Source organism: Rhinolophus hipposideros (genome assembly GCF_964194185.1).
Source record: "Rhinolophus hipposideros genome assembly, chromosome: 3".
Lineage (NCBI taxonomy): Eukaryota > Metazoa > Chordata > Mammalia > Chiroptera > Rhinolophidae > Rhinolophus > Rhinolophus hipposideros.
In genome coordinates, this window is record NC_138049.1 from 64,130,184 (window position 1) to 64,141,814 (window position 11,631).

Sequence of the window (11,631 nt, forward strand, 5' to 3'; positions counted from 1 at the left end):
GCAGGTGAGAAGAGCAGGTTGGCTTAGTCTGGAATTAGGGTGTTGTCAGACCAGTTGTTATGATAGACTGGGGCTTTTAAACCAGCTTTGATCCAGGAAAGCGATTTAGCAGTTCTTTAGATATTATAACAACCTTACTAAGAAAGTTTCCATTAGAGATATATAATTAACATCTGGAAGAGTAGAGTTTACAGTTATTACACCAATAATAACAAATGGCTCTTCCTTATAACAGCCTCACAAGAGAGGGAACTATTGTCATTTTATTCTACAGATTCAAGATTCAGACAGCATCAGAGACCAGCCTAAGACTACACAGCTCAGTCACAGAGCCATCTTAGTCTTATTGCTGTAATTGGTATTTAAAATTTGAAGAAAACTCTTTTAAGCATCTGAGAAAGTTCTAGGTTTTTCCCCCCAGAAAAATGCATAAAGTCCCTAATTTTGCATACAATTTCAGATTCACAGATTCCCTGAAGCTCAAGCAAATATTAGTGGACTCTTGATTCAAAATCTCTAATGTGCCTGTACAGTGGTTATACAAATGTTCACTTTACAATTATTTATTCAATGGTGCATATGTTACATTAACCTTTTCTGTATATGTTATACTTCGTAATAAAAAGTAAATAAAAGGCACAATAATGCAGAACTTCTCTACTTTTAGTTATGCTTTTTGGCTACAGATCATTAAATAGAGCTGCATTCTGGTTTTCAAAAAATTCTCAAAAGTAAAAAAAAATACAGATCTTGTGCTTTTCAGCCTATCTCATTCTTGTTTTCTATATGTTATACAACAGTTAGCTTTTTTTTCTTTTAACACAGTCATTGTGTTATTCTATGTATGTAATATGAGCAGTACATATCAATTTCCACACTATAGATGTCATAGAGCCTTAGAATTAGTTGACAATCTTTTTCCAGTTTAACTTTCCTTCTCTACAAAAATCCTTAATAATGAAGAGGAACGCTGAATTTTCAGGGTGAAGTGAGAAAGAAACTGTGGACAAGCAAGACAATGCAAGTCGCCCTTATTCCAGTTTCTCTGAGAATAAACATGAACTATTTTAAGTCTAATTTCCCACATCCTTTCAGTCAAGATCACAAGATCATTTCTTAATCATCTTCCTTAAAGAGATTCCATTTGAGAGATTAGTTTCATGGGCACAGATATGAAAAGACAGGCTAAAGCAGATGGTTGAGTTTTCTTACACAAAAATAGCATAGCTTCATAAGGTTATTTGTCTAACCCTTAAAAATCTACTTTTCTTTAGATTGTCATCTATCTTTAAAGGTAAGGTGACTGATGAACAGAAGCATCAATTCTTTGTTTTCCATCTCTTTCTCCACCACATGAATCAGTATAGAGAAACAAAAGACCTTAGGATCAGATTTTCACAACCTAAATTAGGGAAGAAATTGAAACATTTACTGAAAATACCTAAGCATGGAGTCCTGCTCTTTCATGTATTATAAAAGAACTCAAAATTATAAGAATACGAAATGAAAAAAAAAACTATATCAGTGAATTCTATTATAATTTCCAAACCTCTAAAAAAAAAAATGTGGAGGCAAAGTGGTTCTTCCTAAAAATTATTTTTCCCTCAAACCAGGTACAATTTCAAACACATAGTCCTAATCAGAAAAACATAATGTAAAGCATAAAAAACATTTGCTATTATAGCATCTGTGACAGTGATTCTTACCTCTGCAGAGGGAGGGACAGCATATCAGAAATATCTTGGGAGTCCTCCAGGATAAACACTGAAATGGCCTACTTATGTATTTTGTATATGAAGAAATGTTACGGTGTAGCTTTTTAAAAAGGTGACTCCCTGTTTCTTACCCACCCACTCCCACAGCCATCCTCCCAATCCTTAACTAACAACGAAGTATTCGAAGTATTCGTTAATGTCTCTTGAATTAATTCAATTCTCTCCATCCCCACTTCTTGGGAATTAATTAAAGCAACTACCTTTTCTTGCCTGGATTACTACTGCAGCAGCCAACTAATTGATCTCCCTGCCTCCAGTCTTGTATCCTGCCAAATCTTTGCCTATACTAAACTGAAACTTCAAAAATGTAAATCTGATCGTGTCATTCCCCTGTTTAAAACCTTGTGATGGCTTCTCAGTGGCCTTGGGGTACAGTCCCAACTCATGGGCATGGCATAAGGCCCTTTGTGGTCCGATCTCAGCTCACCCATCCAACTTCAGCTCTCACAACTATGTTTAGCCTCCTCCCAGGCCACACTCTTTCCATGTGTTGAATTACTCCAAGCCTTTGCATATACTAGGTTAGTCCCTCTATCTGAATGTTGCTTTTCCCTCTTTACCTGGTTAATTCCTCCATTTTTTTAAAAGCCATTATCTCCTGTGAAATTCTCTCTGACATGTCAATATTGGGTTTAGGGTCCTAAACCTCCACCTCTCTCTGATTCCAAAACATTTTCACCATCCCAAAGGGAAGCCCCTTACTCATTCAGCAGTCACTCCCATTCCTGCTCCCCATCGTATTTACATCTGGCAGAGCTCTCAGTACTCTAGGGAAGTCTCTTTTCTTGTCTATCCCCCCAATAGACCATAAGCTTCTTGAAAGCAGGGAATGTAATTTGTGGAATCCCCAGCACTTATGAATAGAGCCTGGGATATGATAGTCATGCCAGACTATTTGGTTTAGGGAGGTGAGCATAGACGTGGGTGAATGAAAAAAGGAGAAATTTTAGATGTTTTTCATGTTTTTCCTGAAAGGTTAGGGTGGTTTTAGAAAGCTAATTTTGGAGGGAAAGGAGGAGGCATTTAAATGACAGGTCTTCAGAAGATCTTTCTCTAATTATACCTTTGGCTCTCCTACCTACTCCCACGCACCCCTTTAGGCATCCTCAGGAAGAGAGATTTCTCTCTTCTTTCCTTCCCTCCATGCCTCAAACTAGAGTTGGGCCGTTTCCAATGGTGCCTGGGCTTCAGAAGGTAGGTGCTGAGCTAAGAGACCCCTAGGCTTACAAGGCTTCTTAGGAGAGCAGGTGGGCATGGGGGGTGGAGATTGGGCTCCAGAATGAATTCCATCTTCGTGACTTCTTCCCACTGCGGGGGACATTATGGCAAGGTTCCCAAGGACAAACTTTCATTTGGTACAGTCTAAACCCTTGTTAAAGGAAGAATACTTTCTCAATTATCAAGGAACCCACCTTGCTCTATAGTCCATAAGTTTTCCTTTTTCTGAAGAGCAATTTTTCTGATTTTATTCCAGTTTTGCTGAAATCATAAAAGAGCTCCATTCCACTTTTAGCATTTTCAATGGTTTTCTTATGATCGAATTAAGGCCAAAGATTCCATTAGGTTATTTCAATTCAGTTGTCCCTCTAACAGGGAGGCACTGTAAGTAGAAAGATAGTAATATATGACCTGAATTTCTCACTCCACTTCAAGCTCGTTATCTCTAACACTAATCTTCCCTCCAAACCTCTCCCACCCTCTGCATTCTTTATTGGAATGAATTGTCATTGATTTAGTAGTGGGCCCAATGATTTAAGCAGTCCCAATCCTGCTTCAGGTAATCTTGCCTCTCTCTGTCCCTCACCCTTCATACTAAGGATGTCACTAAGCCTGCGCAGTTTACCTTCTTTGCAAGTCTCATAGCCATTCCCTTCCCTAATTACTATGCTCTGACTGAGGCCTGTTATCAGAATCTGTAAAATGTTTTATCTGCTTCCATTCTGCCCATGCCCAGATGCAACACTGATCATATAATTCCCTAAGTACAGTCCCTTGAAGACTTCTTACTACCTACAGGAGAAAATTCAGTCCCCCTCAAATGAAATGTAAGTTCTTCCCTGATCTGGCCTTTATATCGCCAGACTTATATGTCCAATATGGTAGTCTACAGCCACATGAGGCTATTTAAATTTAATTAGCTCCATTTGTGAACTTTCTCCAGCAGTAATCCACAATGGAGGGCTCCAGCACAGCTCAAGTTAAGTGAAGAAATGGTATGGGACAACGGGCCACGCTGAGCAGGATGGAGCTGAGTTTACCAACCGTGGATTTCAGGGAGTCCACTTGGTTTTCCACCAAGAGCTAGAGAGACTAGTCTTATTACTTCTTATACTGAGTGAGATGAAGCTGAGGTCTGTGGAGTCTAAACCTCGAGAAATGGTGAAAGGAAAGGTTCCTGGTGGGCCATAAGTGCTGTTACTAAAATTGTACTCTAATGTTGGAATGGTTAGAAGTTGGAATTTGTGATGTCTACAGCATATGTGAGTGAAGTAGTGTTAAAGCTGAATAGCAATCACTGTGAGAGAAGTAGTGGGAACATGTACTGCCAAGTGTCGGACTTTCATTCCCAGAAAGAACAATAATCTGATTGTTATCCTAAAGGCAAGCATAGCTCCTAAGAAGGAAGAAATTCCCTTCTCCTGCATTAACATAATCTTTCATACAAAGATCAATGCAAGGAATTGTTTCCAAATTCAGCCTCAGTGACATACAATATGTCACAACTAATCAAATGTCTTAAACGATTCCTATGTAGACAACAGTGCCACTTTTCTTTCTTATGTGTCAGGGAGCCACCTGCTGTCAAAATATAATCCTACAGCTACAAATTTTGCTTTTTTTTTTTCCAACTACATAACTGCATGAGCTAAGCACCAATAATCTAGACCAAGAATTTTGTAGAATTCAAGAAGCTGACATAAAATCAGTTTTAGGGAGAAGTAACTCACAATACCCTGTCTCTTTTGCAAGTCAGGAAATATTCATTAAGTACTTATAGCTGTTTATTGCACACTACAATTCTCAAAGAGGGTTCAGGCATGCTGGGATTAACAGGCAGTCTGTAATAACAAATGTTCCTGCCAATTTCCTTCGTAATGTTTTTGGTAATTCTATTCTTTCCTGGACTTACTTTGCCTATCCCAAACCTACCCAACCTGCAACCTCAGCTCGTCTTACCCCTTCATGAAGACTCTGTCACTACTCCAGCTCATACTGGCCTCCCAGCTTGGACCACCACTCCTGTTGGCATTTAATGATGCATGCACGCTTCCTGGGGATGTATACGAAGAGCTAGCATTGACCATGTGCCAGCGCTTTTGTAAGGACTTTACTTTTTTTTTTTTTTTTTAGAAAATTCAGTATATTTATTTTAATTCCTTGTACAACCATTAAAACCAACCAAACAAAAACTATACAAATTAATAGAGAAAAACACAAAAGATAAATTAAAATGTAAAAATAAAAAAGTTCAAAGAATCCCTAAAATTGAGGAAAGGAGGAAGAGAGGAATAAGAAATAGAGAAAACAAATAATAAAATGGTAGACTTAAATCATTAACTTCTTTAGTTCTCATGTTTGCCCTGTGAGGTAATTACTATTATAATCTCCACTTTGCAAAAGAGGAAACTGAGGCCTAAAGAGGTTAAATAAAACTTGCCAAAATCACCAAGGTTAATAAGCAGTGGAGCCATGATTAAACCCCTGCATCTGCCTTTCTTACTTGTTTGCAAGTACCCAGAAGACAAGAACTATGTTGTAAATTCTTTTGAAGTTTTCACAGTGCCTAGACTAGCGCTGGGATTTTAGGGGCTGATATTAGTAGTTTCCCTATGAATGTAGTTTACTAACATTCCATGAAGTCAGAAGACCCAGGGAAGAGAGCTGTTTCCCATTAATTAGGCTGATAGTCTGGCAAGATACTATAATCATAACAGGGAACCTGTCCTGAGAAGATAACTACGAGCCTGGCACTGTGCTAAGTATTTTAATATAGTAACTTATTTAATCCCTTTAAAAAGTCATTTCAGAGAGTTACTATTATACATATTTTATCAATGAGGAGATTAAAGTACAGAAAGATGAAGTAAGTTGCTTCAAGTCACACAGACTCCAGCCTATGCCTAACCTACATGCTATCGTCTCACACTTACTGCATAAGAATGCTTATCTTCAAAGCGATATAGAAATCTTGGGGAAATATATAGTGAGGAAGACGGCTTTCCCCACAGAACACCAACTCCTAATCTTGTAGGGATGCAAGGAGGAGAATGTCCTCAGCATTGCATAGTCTCTTGGGGGACTCCACTAGTTACTGCTGCCAGCCCTGAGCTCCCCTTTTAACACCTTTGAAAACACAGTGATCCTGAAGCAAGGCTGGAATATTTAAGTCAGAATTTGTCAAAGTCCAAGGTAATCAAACAAATAAAGAGCAAAACAAAGAGCCCCACAGTCTGGCTACAAGATGTGGCCAGCTCTCCAAACCTGGAACAAAATGGAGACTCTTGACCCTCCTTCCAGCAAAGGTTCCATTCTTTTTCCCACACCAGAGCACTAGCCTGGCCCCTTTCCCCTTAAAAACCAGGCCCGTAGAGGGCTGGGTGGAGGAGGGGGTGGGACATCAACACAAGGAATTGCATGGGATGAGACACAATTCAGAATTCTGTTTCTTAATGAGCGTCTGCCTCCACCACAGATGATGGTGATGGCCATTGGAGTTGCCTCCCCTATAGCCACTCCCTCCGGGAATGAGACCTGCTCTTACGCTCCAACAGGACAACAAAATAAGTCTAACGGCTACATAAGGTACATGTACAGTACATGTACAGTAGTAGGTGGCCACAAACAACTCTTTTGGTTGGGGTATCAAGAGATGAAAGGAATTCTTATCTCACCATACCTGAGAGATTAGAAAGGCCAACGAGATGAATGGACTGCAGCTAGGAGCACATCCTGACGATACCATATGCATGTGTACATGGGCCTACAAGCAGAACCTATGTGGCAGTGACGTGCATCTTTGTTTCCAGAGACTGAAATGTAAGGTGCTAATGATGGGGAGATCACCGAGAAGACTGCATGTGGAGACATCATCGAGGACACTCGTGATCACTTCTACTTGATGCCACCTCCAAACCTGCTTGTCCCCTGCTACCAGGAGACTATCTCAAGGAGAACTGGCCCCGTAATTGTTGATGCTCAAAAAGTTCATCATTAATATTACTAAATGACTGGTGTTGTTCTCTTTCTTTTTAAAAGAAACTATTTAAAATCCAACTATTTCTGAATCTGGCAACAATGCTTTACCTAGAAGTTTCTTTCCTGAAGTTTCCCTTTGGGATAAATTTGGTCTTTGCCTCTGCTGAATCCACCCCATCCAGTCCCCAGATAGACAGATTCTTACGTGTACCAGCAAGTTGTTCTAACATGGTACACACTAAAAGTACAAGGCACTGCAAGGTCAGTAGGTATTGGTGAAAATAGATGAACCAGCTTCATCTACTTGAAAAGTATTTCCTTCCTGATCATTTAGAAATAATGTATCAATCATGTCTATTTTATAGATGCAAGTGTTTTCTGAAATAATCTGTAGACATAGATATGTATCTACGACATCTTCACATACAGCAAGGGTCATCAAATTACAGACTGTAGGCCAAAACCATCCCCTGGCCTGTTTTTGTACGGCTTGCAAGCTAAGAATGATTTTTATATTTTAAATCATTGAAACAAAAACAAAGGACAAAAATAGTTTTGTGACATGTGAAAATTATATGAAATTCACATGTCAGTGTCCATCATAAAGTTTGACTAGAAACACGGCCATGCTCATTCATGTACGTACTGTCGGAGACTGCTTTTGCTTTACAATGATAGAATAGTTTTGAGAGACGATATGGCCTACCAAGCCGAAAATATCGCATCTGGTCCCTTCCAGAAAAAGTGTAGAAACCCCTGACATAATATAACAGACTCTCTTACTTGGATGCATAAACTGTATCTTCATTCTTTTTCAAATCATCTTAGTGGCCTTATTTTACAGATGAAGAAATAAGAGACCCAAAGGGGTTGTAAATAATTTGAATGATACAGAGTCTAAACTAAAACCTTTGGCCAAATTACTTACTCTCTCTAAACCTTAGTTACATTACTGATCAGAAAACAGTGTTGACTTTATCCAGCTGTGGGGGTGAAAGGAAATAATACATGTAAGGGGTTTAGAGCAGGGTCTGGCATATATACTTGCCAAATTATTAGCTATAATTGTTATAATTATTAGCTATATTATTAGCTAATATCATTATTACTATTAAAACTCAGATCTTTTGATTCAGCCTAGTATTTTTTTCACAATAAACTGTACTCCTCCCAAAGAAAAAACATGAATCGGTTATATAATCATTGATTTAAAAATATTATTGGTGCTTTATCATGACTTAAGATAGTTTCCACAGTTACAGACATCTGATCCACTCACGTCCTCAAGTTTCTACCAAGGTGACATCATAATGGCCATAGATGGTCTTTTGGGAGATGGATATCACTTACTCAGGAAGAGCCTACAACCATTTTCCCTCATCTGATCTGTAAAATGAGAATAAGAATGCTTGTCCTACATAAGTAGAAGATCAAAGGGAGATGAAAGAAGGAAACAGGAATGACCAGAGGAGAAAGGAAGGTGAAGAGAAGGCAGATTGATAACCAAAGGAGGTAATAGACATGAAGGCACTTTGAAAAGTGAAATGTCTTTGCAGTAGATTACATATCTGTAAATAAGCATTTTGCAAAAGTAGGAAATTCCTAAGATGGTTATTTATTCATAGGCCATTGAGAGTCTTGTCTTGTGAACCATGACCTAAATATAACCCTTAGGTTCTCTTTATTCCTCGATTTGGAGAGGAGCAAGAAGTACCCAGCTCAAAACTTTGCAGACAGTGCCAGTAATGGAAGAAGAAAGTTGTCAGCAGAGGGAAGTGAACAAATGAGGCAATCTTCTGAAGCTTCCTGCTAGCTGAATACCTAAGCTTTACCCCCCGTGGGTCTCTCTTATTGACCCCTTCTGCCCCCCTCAACCTACCTTCCTTTCTCCATCATCCTTTCTCCTCTTATCGTCCCTTGTTTCCTTCTTCCTTCTCCCTTTCCCCACTCCATCGCATGTCTTCTGTCTCGCTTTGTCCCTACTGATGTTATTTATTATCAGTTTTTATATGGATAAAACACTTCTAGTCCATGTCTTTAATGTGATATCATTCTTCCATTCATGTAAGTTGTTGTTCTATGTTACTTGAGAATAAAAAATTAAATAAATAGGACTTTATTGTTCACAAAGCTCTTTCGCAAGCGTCATTTTGTTAATCCTTAGGTCCTCTCAAAAAAAAACAGTATTCCAAATTACAAAAATGGATAATGAAAGCAAAAGCTGTCACCCTATTTCATTTTTCTGAATAGGCAACTGTCTTCTGACTGAAAAGAGCTCCCTGCATCCTGAATTTGGAGCATTACTAGGTTGACTTAGTTCTTAAGTTTCTGATTTTCCTGAAGACACATTTCTCTGATTCATTTTGAAAATGCTCCTGATCATATTATTGCCTAGCAAATAAACTCCTAATTCTCCAGCATGGTGTTGGAGGGCCTCCATGATTAACTCTGACTTCTCTTAACAGCCTTATTTCTTACAATCCCCCTTTATGTACCATACTAAATTAAATTTTTCTGACTGTACCTTTTCTCATATAAAGTTCTCTCTGTTGAAATTACACTACCTTCTTGTTACCAAATCTGCCGATAGGATTGGACTGGTCCTTCAAGGCCCGGATCAAAACCAGCCATTACATTTCTCTGAACTCCCACACCGCTTTCTTACTGCTTCCGTTAGGGTATCCCCAGGTTTAGCATTGGGTTTCTATTATTGTTTAGGAATCCGGTATCTCCCTCCGCTGTCTGATATATCTCTCTAGTCCCCATGAACCTAGCACAGTGACTGCAAACCATAGGCTTTCCATGACCAAGCCTACCGTGTCCAGCCTAAATTCCCTATTCAAGATCTGAAGAAGTAAAATCAATTTTAAAATGTTTTCATTTATATTTTTGTTCCATTTAGGAGTCAAATCACTTTCCTTATTTAGTACCAGGTTTAATTTAGCATTTACGACATGATGATCGATATGCCACTGTGCGGTGTTTCCCTGCCTAAAATCATAATTCTGGGAAAATTGGGAAATATCTGCCATAGGCACAGTAATCACATGAGGACAAGGCAAACAAGACTGAATCTGACACTGACCTTTAAGATGGCTTTAAAGAATAAAATACCTAGGAATAAACTTAACCAAGGATGTGAAGGATTTATATGCTGAAAACTATAAGACATTTTTGAAAGAAATTGAAGAAGACACAAAGAAATGGAAAGACATTCCGTGCTCATGGATTGGAAGAATCAACATAGTTAAAATGGCCATATTACCCAAAGCCATATACAGATTTAATGCAATCCCCATTAAAATCCCAATGGCATTTTTTAAAGAAATAGAACAAAAAATCATCAGATTTGTTTGGAACCACAAAAGACCCCGAATAGCCAAAGCAATATTAAAAAAAAAGAACAATACTGGAGGTATCACACTCCCTGATTTTTCCTTGTACTACAGGGCTACAATAATCAAAACAGCATGGTATTGGCGGAAAAACAGACACATAGACCAATGGAATAGAATTGAGAACCCAGAAATAAAACCACATAAATATGGACAGATAATTTTTGACAAAGAAGCTAAAAACATACAATGGAGGAAAGACAGCCTCTTCAATAAATGGTGCTGGCAGAATTGGATAGCTACGTGCAAAAGAATGAAACTGGACTGCTATCTGTCACCATGTATCAAAATTAATTCAAAATGGATCAAAGACTTAAGCATAAGACCTGACACAATAAACTGCATTGAAGAAAACATAGGTACTAAACTTATGGACCTTGGGTTCAAAGAGCATTTTATGAATTTGACTCCAAAGGCAATGGAAGTAAAAACTAAAATAAACGAATGGGATTATATGAAACTGAAAAGCTTCTGCACAGCAAAAGAAACTATTGACAAAATAATGAGGCAACCAACTGAATGGGAGAAGATTTTCGCAAACAGTTCCTCTGATAAGGGGCTAATATCCAAAATATACAAGGAACTCATGAAACTCAACAACAAAAAGACAAACAACCCAATTGAAAAATGGACAGAGGACCTGAAGAGACATTTCTCCAAAGAGGATATACAAATGGCAAATAGACATATGAAAAAATGCTCAACATCGCTAATCATCAGAGAAATGCAAATGAAAACCACAATGAGATATCACCTCACCCCAGTCAGAATGGCTTTCATCAACAAAACAAATAGTAACAAGTGTTGGAGAGGCTGTGGAGAAAAAGGAACTCTCATACACTGTTGGTGGGAATGCAGACTGGTGCAGCCGCTATGGAAGGCAGTGTGGAGGTTCCTCAAGAAATTACGAATAGAATTACCATATGACCCAGCAATCGCTCTCCTGGGTATCTACCCCAAAAATATAAAAGCATTTCTCTATAGAGACACGTGTACGCCAATGTTCATTGCAGCTTTGTTTACGGTGGCCAAGACATGGAAACAACCAAAATGTCCTTCGATAGATGAATGGATAAAGAAGTTGTGGTACATATACACAATGGAATACTATTCGGCGTTAAGGAAAGATGATATAGGAACATTTGTGACAACATGGATGGATCTCGAGAGAATAATGCTAAGTGAAACAAGTCAGACAGAAAAAGCAGAGAACCCTATGATTTCACTGATATGTGGTATATAAACCAAAAAGAACAAGACAAACA